Source organism: Gossypium hirsutum, chromosome D06, assembly GCF_007990345.1.
Source record: "Gossypium hirsutum isolate 1008001.06 chromosome D06, Gossypium_hirsutum_v2.1, whole genome shotgun sequence".
NCBI lineage: Eukaryota > Viridiplantae > Streptophyta > Magnoliopsida > Malvales > Malvaceae > Gossypium > Gossypium hirsutum.
In genome coordinates this window covers 1,264,006-1,277,623 of record NC_053442.1, presented here as the reverse complement: position 1 = coordinate 1,277,623, position 13,618 = coordinate 1,264,006, and the positions used below count along the sequence as shown (strand labels likewise).

At 38.8% G+C, this 13,618-nt stretch overlaps 1 long non-coding RNA gene across 1 annotated transcript; it reads right to left on the bottom strand.

The window, feature by feature from the left end:
- Positions 1-554: 554 nt before the first annotated feature.
- On the bottom strand, positions 555-1,646 carry LOC107935603 (uncharacterized). Its single transcript, XR_001694230.2, has 2 exons — positions 1,512-1,646; positions 555-1,237 (listed from the first exon to the last, which is right to left on the bottom strand). It is a non-coding gene; the product is annotated as an uncharacterized lncRNA (long non-coding RNA).
- Between the last annotated feature and the right edge of the window lie 11,972 nt (positions 1,647-13,618).

The following is a 13,618-nucleotide window of genomic DNA, read 5'->3' as shown; positions in this document are numbered from 1 at the left end:
TTTCAGTTTTCAATTTTGTTCAATTCTCTTAGTAGTTAATACCATTGAATCCTGAGTTTAGTTCTAAAATCTTAAATTTGATTGAAAAACTTAAAAAAAAAATTCTTTCGAAAACTTTAAATTATACACTAATTTTTTTTATAATAATCATGATGAAAAAAATTTTCTCAATTAACTTATGTATTATTTAAAAAAATAAAAAAATCATAATATCTTAGAATAACATCAATGATATTGATTGAGATCCAATATCACAAGATAGTTAATTAAATTAATCAGACTACAATATTCATCTCTAAACTAAATTAATGAAATCTATTTCTCAAGAGATTCATATGATCGGATATTTTTTAATCACAAACAAATAAATGTTTTATCATTGAATAAAAAATATATTTTGAATAGATAACCAATAGATTTATACATTGGATATTTTCTTGGACAATTCCTGTTTTATTTTATAGGCACGTATTAGAAGAATAAAGCATAATCCAACAGCTTATTTAGTGGAAAACGAAAGGAAACAAAAAAAAAAGTAAAATAAAGGCTTGACATTTCTTCATTACCCCAAGCTTATTTTATCATTATGCATTTATTTAATAAATAAATTTTAATTGTATTCCATTAAAAACTATAGACTTGTCTTGAAGTACATCATCTCTATTGTGTTTTAGTACGTGATTGCTATCGTGCTCAAGTTGGGTGTGCATAGAGCTTTGGTGGTGAGCAATTGGGAGATAGTGATAAGCAATAAAAGAAACATGTTTTTAATTCCATTTTTGATGCATTTTTAGATGATTTATTATGAAAATTAGTGAATTTGATGCTCCTAATCCTTTTAATTTATGTTTCTAGATTTAGGTGAGCATAGGGGGCCGAAAGGAGCGAAAAACAAGCCAAAGTCGATCCAAAAGAGTTGTTTTCAGCATCCACACGACCTGAGCACTTCCACATAGGCTGGCCACACACCCGTGTCGATTTTGCACCCTGTTTCCCAAATATTGTAGGCCAATTTTGGCCCGTTTACAAAATACCCAGGCCCATTAAACCATTTAACCCATCCTCAAACCCAAAACCTAAAATTAACCTAACCCAACATCCAAGCCCAATCCCAAAACCCTAAACTCCCACTTGCCTCTTCCCACTCTCCCATGTTGTCTGCCACCAGCACCACTCCCACTCTCCCATGCTGTCTGCCACCAGCACCATCACACACCCCACCGTCCATGCCCATGCCCTGAAAATAAGCAAAACAGAAGCAAGAATAGAAAATAATAATAAAGTATGTAAAAATTAGGCCATATAAAAGCCACCCAAACAACAAACGAAAAAGGAGGAGGATGTACAAAAAGTTTGTATCAAAAACAAAAGAAAAAAGAAAAGCTTAGAAGGTGAAACTTCAATTTTTTTCCTCTGTTATCTCAATCTTTCTGTTTATCTTTGCTTTGTTTTATTTTTTTTCATTAACTTACTTTAAAACGAAAAAGAATCAAGGAAGAAAAGAGTCTTACCGGATCTACCCCGTGGCCGCTCCCCTCTCCGTTCGGCACGGTGAACCGCCGGCGATGATGGGTGTTGAAACCTTAACTGAAGAAAGGAGGAAGAGATAAAAATGGGGGGTTTGAGAGCAGTTTTTCAGAAAAAAATATATAAAGGTTAAATGGTTTTAAAATAAAAAATTGAAAAGTCAAAAGGAAACGGCGCCACTAACTATGATTTGTATGTTTCTGCTTTTAGGGATATTTGTCCCCCTGGTCCCTCAACCTCTCCAGTGCTTTGCAATTTAGTGCTTTAGTTACCTTTTTCCTATGATTTTGCAATTTGGCCACCTAATTCTTTGAGGTTTTCAATTTAGCCTCGTACCAAGCACTGCGTCTTAATGATTGGGGATATTTCTGTTTTCGGTCCTCACATGTTGCGCGCATATTGCAATCTGGTCCTCTCCTCCTTATTTTCTTTTCAAATCTGCCTCACAACTTTGTTTTTAGTTTAATTTTAGTCCTGTTTTCGTTTTTTTTATCTAAATATCCTTGTTATTTTCATATTATTAATATTATTATTTATTATTATTATTATTATTGTACATTAGTGTATATCTTCATGTATGTATATATATGTAGTAATGTTTCTATTACTTTATTTTAATATTTTTATTATAATGGCTTTTGTGTTTCAATATTATTATTATTATTATATATCCTTGTTAGATGTATACATATATATATATATTACTGTTTTTAATACCATTATTTTAATATCATTTTATTATATTTACCTTTTGGTATTGTATTACATGGTTATTATTATATTTATTAGTGAATGCCGCTTACCCCCCGCATATATTTTTAATACGTATTAATAGTCAATTTTTTTAATATATATTATATGAATAATTTATATATAATATTATGTATATATTTTAATATTATCAGTTATATATCTCTATACTATATGATTTCTAATACTATTATTTATATATATATTTTCTTAGTACCACATTATGTATATATCATGTATATATTTATTTTTACCCATATTGTATTTATTATTAATTTTAATACATTTATTTTATAATCCGTATGTATATACATTTCTTATTTGTATTATTTGTGTATGTTGCATTATTGATTTTGTATTTATTATTTTCCCTATTGCTACTTATTATATTATTATTTGGTGTATATATATCTTTTACTATTATTAGTATAAATGCATTTTCCTTGTCCATAGTATTCCTAATATTATTGTATATGTTCAATTACACTATGTGTATTTGTATCTAGTATGTATATATTTAGTAATATTGCATATATATGTCTATTAGGCATTATATTTTCATACATCATGTATATATGTCATATATTATATTTTTGCATATTATCTTATGTATATATTACCTTATATTATTATTACTAAATGTACTTTATATTTGTTTATGTTTGGTTCTTATTTCCCTTTTAAATATTATTATTGTTTTGCTACTGCTCTAGTATTATGTTAATATTTTTCATTTGAAAATGTCATTGTTTGCATATTTGATTTATTTCAAATTCTTAAGGCAATACACTGATTTAACGTTAAGTCGTAAATTTCATCGCTATGTTGGATGGAATTTGTCGGCTCTTGTTAAAACGGTAATCCTTCTCAAAAATCAAAAATTGAAAGTTCTCGTCTTTTAAATTGGATCACGATTGGAATTTAAATTGAACTAGCATTTTTGAAAATTAAGACAGCACATGTTTAACAAGATACCAATTTTGGGCGTCGCGAGGGTGCTAATACCTTCCTCGCGCGTAACCGACTCCCGAACTCGAATTTTCTCTGGATTCTTACGTAGACCTAAAATTACCTCTTTTTTAGAAAATTTAAAAATAAAATTTTCTTCTAAAAAGAGAATTTATTAGGTGTCCGATCACACCTAGAAAAAAAAAGATCGGTGGCGACTCCTTTTTCAAATAAAATCGAGATTCAGTTTTCAAATTTTTAATAATTACTTCGACTAGCGCCCGTGCCCAATTTTTAGGTCGCTACAGCTGGCGACTCCGCTGGGGACAGCCTTTTTGAGAGTCGTGTCTGGAATTAAACACGTTTTGTCAAAATTTTCAAATTTCCTTGTTCAAAATAAATATTTGGTCATGATCCAAAATCTCGTTTTCAAAAATCATGCATTTGCATCGTGTTGTATATATTCTAACTTGTTTTATCAGGTTGTTTTTCAGCTTTAAATTTTTGCAGGTTTAGTTTTGGTTTAGTTTTTCTAAATAAAACGTAAAGGTTTACAAGTTTCTCCCTACACACCGTGCACGTGCATTTATGTTGCATAACATGAGCTCTATACCCGGGCTCCGTCCCTGTTAAGAGAAAGTAAACGCTACGCCTTCGTTCGTTAACTCGTTCCTCCGCACAGGCTAGTGAATACTTTCGGGTTACATATGACTTATGCTTTCGTGAGTTAACTTGTCCCTCCGCATAGGCATAAGTAAATGTAATCCCTCGAATTGATCTCGTAAGCCTATGATGGGCCATGACCGAGGCTCTGTACTAATCTTAGTAGATGACAGTGCAGACGATTCGAGTACCCACCTAAAACCAAAACCGCATATAGTGAACCATACGAGCTATCCAATTAGAGCCATGCCGAACCTCTGTCCGCTTATAGTCATCAAAATAAGTACACGGGGAAAATGCCTTTTGCCTTTCATTTACACTATTTATGCAAAATAATTGGATTGGGTAGTTTAATTTGTTTTTCAAATTATATTTGTTGTGTTTACTAACCAAGTTTGTTTGTTTTTACTTTTATTTTCATCATGCATCATAGGCATCATATTAGGAAGGTGTTGATTAAAAGTTGGTTGCCAAAAAAACGGGTTTCTGATGGAGGAGTCAATTACACAAATAACCGAGAAGAATGTCGTGGTTCGGGACTGGTCTCTAAAAATTCAGAGAGAAAGGGGGATAGTCTAGTGGAAGGGTGTGTCGCTAATTTGCCTGAACATATAACTGTAAATGTTCGCCAAAATAACTTTGAGGATTTGGTTCGAATTTGGAATCAGTGGGATTCAGACACTAGAGACATTTTCACTGAGAGGTATGGAGATATAGCTCACCTGATCACCATCCGTGTAGACGAACAGTTGATTCAAGCCATGGTTCGGTTCTAGGACCCAGCTTATCAGTGTTTCACCTTCAATCAAGAAGACATGACTCCAACCATAGAAGAGTATGCTGCTTTACTCCGCATCGACAATGTACAATTCGGCAAAATATATGTGAAGGAGCCTAAGCCGATGACCTTCAAGAAAAAGTTAGTGAGACTGACAGACATGACTGATGCATGGGCCGAAAAACAGATAAAGAAGAAGAATGAAACCATTTGCATTCCATGGTCCTCCCTACGAGATTTGGCTATGAACCATCCCAACATGCTGAAAAGGGTAAATCTATTCGCTTTGGCCATTTACGGTTTGGTCATTTTCCCAAAAGTTCTCGGACATCTCGAAGTTGCAGTAGTTGATTTCTTCGAAAGGTTAAAACAAGGAATCAACCCTGTCCCGACCATCCTAGCCGAGACCTTTAGGTCCCTGAGTAGTTGTCGAAGAAAAGGGGAGAGACGATTTATCGGATGCGCGTAATTGCTCAATGTTTGGATTTTGAGTCACTTCTGGAAGGTAGAGCGCACTCTGTTCCATATGTTTTCTAAAATATTCTCCCCGCTAGAAGCTTACCTCAATAAAGAATGGCCGAAGGAAGTCACCGAGCAACATTGGGTATCATTTTTTCAGAATCTTCGCGCCGAGAATATAACATGGAGAGCACCCTGGATCCGTCCTTCAGTTCTGCTATACAAATGTGGAAGCCAAGATTGGGTAACTTTACTCGGGTTATGGGGAGGAGTTAGATATGCTCCGCTATTAGTCCAAAGGCAATTTTCTTCACTACAATTCCTCCCCGCAACTGGAGGATTAGCACAGTTCGAGTTCGCTTTCGCGGGTGAAGGATATATGAAGAGAGTCCGAGACACTGCAAAGTATTGGAAGGAAATTCATTTCATGGAATTAGCTTTGTATGTTGATACCCTTACCCAAGATTACGACATATGGAGGAAACAACGAGTAAATAGTCAGCAAATCTCATCAACAAACTACACCATCCAGAATCCTTTCTCGGAGGAAACGCCGTCTGAGCTAGAAATGGCAAGACAAGAATTCGAACGAGAAAAGGCCAAGATGTCTCGGGACCTTAGTGCCCTTCAAGAAGAAAACTATCAACTGAAGATTGAAGTTCAGGTTGAAAGGTCCAGGACTGAAAAAGTACAAAGAGAAGCCGAGATTGTGAGAAACGACTTAAGGGACCTTCATTTGGAAAACAAGAAATTAAGAAACACTATAAAGAATAGCGGGTTGGGCAAGTCGACAGCAGAATGGAAGGAAGAAATTAGCAATATCAAGGGAGGAATTGAGTTTTGGAAGGGAAAAGTAAAGAAAGAGGAGGAAAAGGCTGCGCGCGCTGTGATAGAGTTAAGAAGGAAGAACGCCAAGTATGAAATAGTGACTGCAAAATTGGCGAATAGTCAGTCTGAACATCAAGAATTAAAAAGGAAAACACGAGATCTAGAAAATATGCTGCAATCTCGTCAACAACAATTAGATAACCTCTTGAAGGCTCTAGAAGAAAAGAGTGAGCAGTACGATAGGGACATTCACGCGTATGAAGGAACTCTCAAAGAAAAAGAAATGCAACTTGACTTCTTGATCAATGAAATTCGTAAAGCGGCTATGCAAGTTGTTCAATTATCAGATGAAGCCGAAGTTCTCAGTTGCCAATTCCCTCCGAGCCAAAGATCGAGCATATCAGAGTTTTTAGAGCAAGTGAAGAAACAAGGCAATGTGGCTAGAAAATTTGTGTAACTGTTGGAAAAATGAGAACTTTGTGTAATAGACTATGTTGATAAATGAAATGCCTAAATATGGGGCTATCTTGAAATCAATACCAATTTCTTGCATTTCATTCATAACTTACATTCATTTGACATTCATGCATTCATTCATGCATCAATTCATTCATTGCATATCCCATACTCGTTCGCTGAGATTAAAACGTACAATTCGCAGTTGTCAGACTTCAAGACTGGAACCACGTCATCCGTATAAAATGCGCCGACAAGCTAGAGTAATGGAGAATGAATTCAATGAGAGAATTGAAAGGATGGAAAGGGCTCAAAAGGAATTACAAGAGCAACTGGCCAAATCGAAACAAGAGACGAGAGACCTAATGGTGAGATCTCGAGAGGAATCGCTCGAGCAAAGAGATCAGATGGCTAAAATGATGGAGATGATGACAACTTTGGTCAAAGGAAAGGGACCCATGCAGAACTCCGATGTTATGGAACCTCGGTCAAGAATTCACCATGATCAGGATCCATTCTATCCCCCGGGATTCACTCCACCGCCCGCATATACAATACAAAGAGGGTATACTCAAGAGGAACCCACTGGCTTGGAACATCGACCTATGCCACCTGCTCCACCCACTAATTTGGGGCAAGGAATGTTAGCGTCGAACCCAGGGGCTAGTCCTGCTAATCCACTAGTTCCAGATCTGGATGACCCAGCAGAGGTAGCCAAGTTGAAATTGGATAACCATGACGCAAATATAGGAGTCTAGAGGAAAGACTCAAAGCAATAGAAGGCACTGAAGTCTTCTCCGTACTAGATGCCAAGGAACTCAGTTTGGTACCTGATCTAATTTTGCCTCCGAAGTTCAAAGTGCCTGACTTTGAGAAGTATGATGGGACAAGGTGCCCAAAAGCACATCTCATTATGTTCTGTCGAAAGATGACCGGTTATGTGAACGAGGATAAACTACTCATACATTGCTTTCAAGATAGTCTAACAGGGTCAGCTCTTCGGTGGTACAATCAACTTAGTAGAGAAAAGATTCGATCCTGGAAGGACTTGGCGTCAGCATTTTGCGAGCAGTACAAGCATGTATCGGATATGGTGCCAGACCGTATGACCTTGCAAATGATGAAGAAAAGCCATCAGAGACCTTTAGACAGTATGCGCAGAGATGGAGAGACGTCTCAACTCAAGTGGAACCCCCACTAACAAAAACGGAGATAACCGTTCTCTTTATCAATACTTTAAAGGCACCGTTTTATGACAAATTAGTGGGAAGTGCCACGAAAGATTTCGCGAATATTGTAATATCCGGTGAACTCATAGAGAATGGCGTCAAGAGCGGTAGAATGGAAGGATCAGAAAGTTCAAGAAAAGCAGCACCCTTAAGGAATAAAGAGCCAGAAGCCCTCATGGTGGGAACTGGGAGTCGTTACATTCCCAATTCGTATCCTAATCAACCCCGACCTCGAGATTATCCACCCTCGAATTTCCATTATCCTCCTCAAACCCCTTACTACCAAGCACCACATCCGTCCTGCCCCGTATACGCCACGAACAACCAAAGACCCATCACCACTTTCCCACAAAACGCGGTACCCGCCCAAAGCCAACCTAGAAACGAACCAAGACCATCAAGGCATAATCCCGAGAGACCGCAATTTACCCCCATCCCTGTGTCGTATGGGGAATTGTACCCAAAACTTTTAGAAAAACAGCTAATTTCTCCCCATTACATGGCACCCCTTAAACCTCCATACCGAAAGTGGTACGATCCAAACGCTAGTTGTGCATACCACGCAAGGAACCAAGGGCACTCTACTGAGAACTGTCTCGCTTTCAAAAGGAGAGTTCAAGGACTCATTGACGCGGGTATCCTACGATTCGATAGTGTTAGTAACGCCACGGGGAACCCGTTCCCTAACCATACCGAAGGAAATGTGAGCACAGTGGGGAAAGAGGATGAATGGAACGTTAGAAGATGTGTGGCAGAAATAAGGACGCCTCTGCAGAAAATCTGGGAGGTATTAGTTAAGAAAGGATTGCTCTGTCACTCTGATAGAGTTTTTGGAGAAGAAGGTCAAAGTTTTTTGCAATTTTCATGGGATTGTTGGGCACGACATTCAGTCGTGCGAGGACTTTAAAAGGTTACTTCAAGACCGGATGAATAATAAGGAGATCAAGGTCCTTAACAAGAGTGAAGATGCCAACGAAAGAGAAGTATGCGTCTCTGATAGCCAATCATCAAGGCCCCCTTATAGTGCTGATCGACCGTTGGTAATTTATTACGACGCGATGAGAGAGCCATTGAAACCACAGATGGTAATTGAAGTACCATCTCCTTTCCCGTATAAGGAAAACAAAACAGTACCGTGGAGATATGATGTTAATATCGTTACACCGGAAGTTGAAAAGTCCAAAGCCATAATTGAAGATGTTGGGGAGGTAGGTCATTTTACTCGAAGTGGACGATGCTATTCTAAAGAAGTGGAACCGGTAAAGAAAAGTAGCGACTCGAAGCAAAAAGGGAAAGCAGTGATGCACGAGGTCGAAGTCGAGCAAGAAATTTCACTCGTGCAAGAAACTAAAAAGCCTATGAATGAGGAAGAAGCTCAAGAATTCTTAAAATTTATTAAGCACAGCAAATATAGTGTGGTGGAACAACTGAGCAAGCAGCCAGCACGAATCTCAGTTCTATCTCTACTGTTAAATTCAGAGCCACACCGGAACGCTTTATTGAATGTGTTAAATCAAGCTTACATGGCCAACAACATATCTGTCGAAAAGCTTGATAGGTGGGTAAACAATCTGAATGCGGACAACTTCATCTCTTTTAGTGATGATGAGATACCGCTAAATGGTAGAGGTTCGGTGAAAGCACTGCATATCACGATCCGCTGCAAGGGCTACATAATACCGAACGTACTCATCGATAATGGGTCAGCATTAAATGTTATGCCATTGGCTACACTTTCCAGAATACCGATAGATTTGTCCTACTTAAAGCCCTGTCATTCCACGGTAAGGGCATTCGACGGGACGAGGCGTGAAGTTATGGGAAAGATCGAAATCCCTTTGGAAGTAGGCCCCTACATCTATGAGGTCGAATTCTAAGTCATGGACATTACACCCTCTTATAACTGCCTTTTGGGAAGACCTTGGATTCATTCTGCTGGAGCAGTCCCATCATCCCTCCATCAAAAAGTGAAATTCATCATGGATGGCTGTTTGGTCACAGTCTAGGGCGAAGAAGACATCATCGCATCTATCTCTGCTGATGCGCCATACCTGGAAGTAAGCAAGGATGCAGTGGAATGTTCCTTTCGATCCCTTGAATTCATCAATGCCACTTTCGTCGCTGAGGGAAATAGAATTCCGATGCCAAAACTGTCGAGAAATACCAGAATGGGTGTCAAGTTGACCGTAGGAAGAGGAGCTCGTGCGAGAAGAGGTTTAGGGAGACATCTGCAAGGAATATTGAGGGCTTTAAAGCCAGTGCACCACAAGGCCCGATACGGTTTGGGGTTCCAGCCTGACATGCGCCAAAGAAGAAGACAGTGGAAGAATGATCAAGAGAGAAGAATTGCAAGGACTTTGGGCCGAGAACCAGAATGGGAACCAATAGAGTACCCTCATTTGTCAAAAACATTTACATCTGCGGGAATGATGTACCCTAGACAAGAGGATCCACGAAACATGCTGGGATTAATTGAAAAGGATTTTCAGAATGCTAGTATAAATGTCATTGACAAAGAAGCTGGTGCAAGTAAAGATGTCTCGAGGATACGCCCTTGCCCTCCTGGTTTCATGTTGAACAATTGGATTGCTGAGGAGCTTCTTGTAGTTTATAAGCCTTCAGAGTAATGCCAAACATCAACCTTCTATTGTGTCCTTAGATATAATAGAGGTCTTTTTTAAGAGTTTGCATTCGCTCTTTATCATTTAAATGAATTTCAATGAAGATGTATTTTGTCATGATTTTTCGCATTATCACTAATTTCATAATCATTTTCTCATTTCATAGCCTATCCTTACATTTGCCTCATTGCCATGACATAACATTTTATTTGTTGTTTCCAATACTTGGATGTCCCCCGATAGCTTCCTTTTCCATTCAACTTTCAGGTGCTCAGATATTGACGACATGAATAAGCCCGTTACGAATCTTGAAATTGATGTTGAGAAGGCTGTTTGCTTAGGAGAATTTGAAGCCGAAGAAAATGCTGAAGATTATGTCTCGTCTCTTGAATTGTTAAGAATGGTGGAACAAGAGGATAAACAGGTTCTGCCTCATGAAGAATCTGTAGAACAATAAATTTGAGCACTGAAGAGAGGAAACAAGAAGTGAAGATTGGGACTTCTATTTCAGAAAGTACCAGGCGTAGTTTGATCACTTTACTCCGCGAATACAAAGATGTTTTCGCGTGGTCATACCAGGACATGCCAGGGCTAGATGAAGATTTAGTGGTCCATAAGCTCCCATTAAAGCCAGAATGCAAGCCCATCCAGCAAAAATTAAGACAGATGAGGCCCGAAATGCTGTTGAAAATAAAAGAAGAAGTCAAGAAGCAATTGACGCTGGCTTCCTACAAGCCTCCAAATATCCAGAATGGGTGGCTAACATAGTCCCGGTACCAAAGAAAGATGGAAAAGTACGAATGTGCATGGATTATCGTGACCTGAATCGAGCAAGCCCAAAAGATAATTTTCTCTTGCCACATATGACACGTTGGTGACAACACAGTAAAACATTCATTGTTTTCTTTCATGGATGGATTCTCGGGGTATAATCAGATCAAGATGGCTTCTGAGGATATGGAGAAAACTACCTTCATAACAATGTGGGAACGTTCTGCTACAAGGTGATGCCATTCGGGTTAAAGAATGCTGGGGCAACATATCAGAGGGCTATGGTGACGTTATTCCATGACATGATGCATAAAGAAATAGAGGTCTACGTCGATGATATGATTGCTAAATCTCGAGGAGAAGAAGAGCATGTAATGAACCTCAAGAAGTTGTTCGAAAGGCTGAGAAAGTTTCAGCTAAAGCTTAATCCAGTCAAATGTACATTCGTGGTTACCTCGGGAAAGTTGCTAGGCTTCATTGTCAGTGAAACAGGTATCGAAGTTGATCTAGATAAAATAAAAGCCATCCAAGAATTACCACCTTCGCGCACGCAAAAGGAAGTTAGAGGATTTTTAGGGAGATTAAATTACATCGCCCGATTTATCGCTCAACTTACCAACCAATGCGACCCAATCTTTCGGCTTCTTCGAAAACATAACCCGGGAGAATGGAACGAGGAATGCCAAGTGACCTTTGATAAGATAAAACAATATTTGTGCAGTCCTCCAGTGCTAGTACCGCCAACTCCGGGAAGACCATTAATTTTGTATCTGACAGTGTTCGAAAGTTCAATGGGTTGCGTACTGGGACAACATGACGAGTCAGGAAAGAAAGAAAAGGCGATCTACTACCTCAGCAAAAAGTTCACTGAATATGAGGCAAAATATTCGTCCGTTGAGAAATATTGTTGCGCTCTGGTTGGGTAGCTCGGAGACTCAAACAATATATGTTGTATCACACGACATGGCTAATTTCAAAGCTGGACCTAATAAAATACATGATGGATTCGCCGGCACTATCAGGAAGAATAGCGCGATGGCAGCTCCTCCTTTCGGAATATGACATTGTCTATGTAAGTCAGAAGTCAATAAAAGGGAACGCAATAGCTGACTTCTTAGCAACTTGAACGACAGAGGAATATGAGCCTTTAAGATTCGATTTCCCAGACGAAGACTTAATGTGCATCACATAAATAGAATCCGAGTCATCAAAAGAGAAGTCATGGAAGATGTGCTTTGATGGTACGTCAAATGCTTTAGGGCATGGAATTGGAGCAATCCTGGTATCACCAGACAGGAATCATTATCCGTTCACTGTAAGACTGAACTTCTTCTGTACCAATAATATCGCAGAATATGAGGCCTGTATCATGGGGCTTCGTGCAGCTATCGAACGAAACATCGAGATCTTGGAGGTGTACGGGGACTCAGCCTTAGTGATTTACCAAATTCGTGGAGAATGGGAAGTGAGGACTCAAAATTGATTAAGTACATCGATTTAGTGGCTGGATTGATCAAGGAATTCAAAGAAATAACTTTCATTACTTCCACGAGAAGAACCAACTGGCTGATGCCCTAGCCACTTTGGCTTCAATGTTCAAAGCAAGTAGAGAAGCAGAAATAATGCCCTCAAAATGAGCATACGAGGTCCTGCACACTGTTGTAGCATTGAGAAAGAAGTAGACGGACGCCTTGGTTCCATGATATCTTAGAATATATCAAGAATCAAAAGTATCCCGAACAAGCGAATGAGAACAATAAAAGAACAATTAGAAGAATGGCAGCGGGATTTGTTCTTGATGGGGATATCCTGTATAAAAGAGGAAATGATCAGATGCTTTTGAGATGTGTGGATGATGTTGAAACCAGAAAAATACTTGAAGAGGTCCATGAGGGAATTTGCGGAACGCATGCCAATGGTTTCAATATGGCCAGAAAGATCATGAGACTCGGTTATTATTGGCTGACAATGGAAAGTGATTGCATCAATTTGCCAGAAAATGCCACAAATGTCAAATCTACGGCGATAAAATTCATGTAGCCCCTTCACCCCTTCATGTCATGACTTCTCCGTGGCCTTTTTCTATGTGGGGCATGGATGTCATAGGGCCAATTTCTCCAAAAGCTTCAAATGGACATCGATTCATTTTGTGGTTATCGATTACTTCACAAAATGGATTGAAGCCACTTCGTTGCCAATGTGACGAAGACTGCAGTGTGCAAATTTTTGAAAAAGGAAATCATTTGCCGATATGGTTTGCCTGAAAGAATCATCAGATAATGCCACGAATCTGAACAATAAGATGATGAAAGAAGTGTGCGAGCAGTTCCAAATAAAGCATCATAATTCCTCGCCCTATCGCCCAAAGATGAACGGGGCTGTTGAAGCAGCTAACAAGAACATTAAGAGGATCATTGGGAAAATGACTGAGACATATAAAGATTGGCACGAGAAACTTCCATTTGCTTTATTTGCATATCGCACATCTGTCCGAACATCTACAGGAGCAACTCCTTTCCTCTAGTCTATGGAATGGAAGCTGTGCTACCTATCGAGGTTGAGATCCCCTCTCTGCGAGTATTGATGGA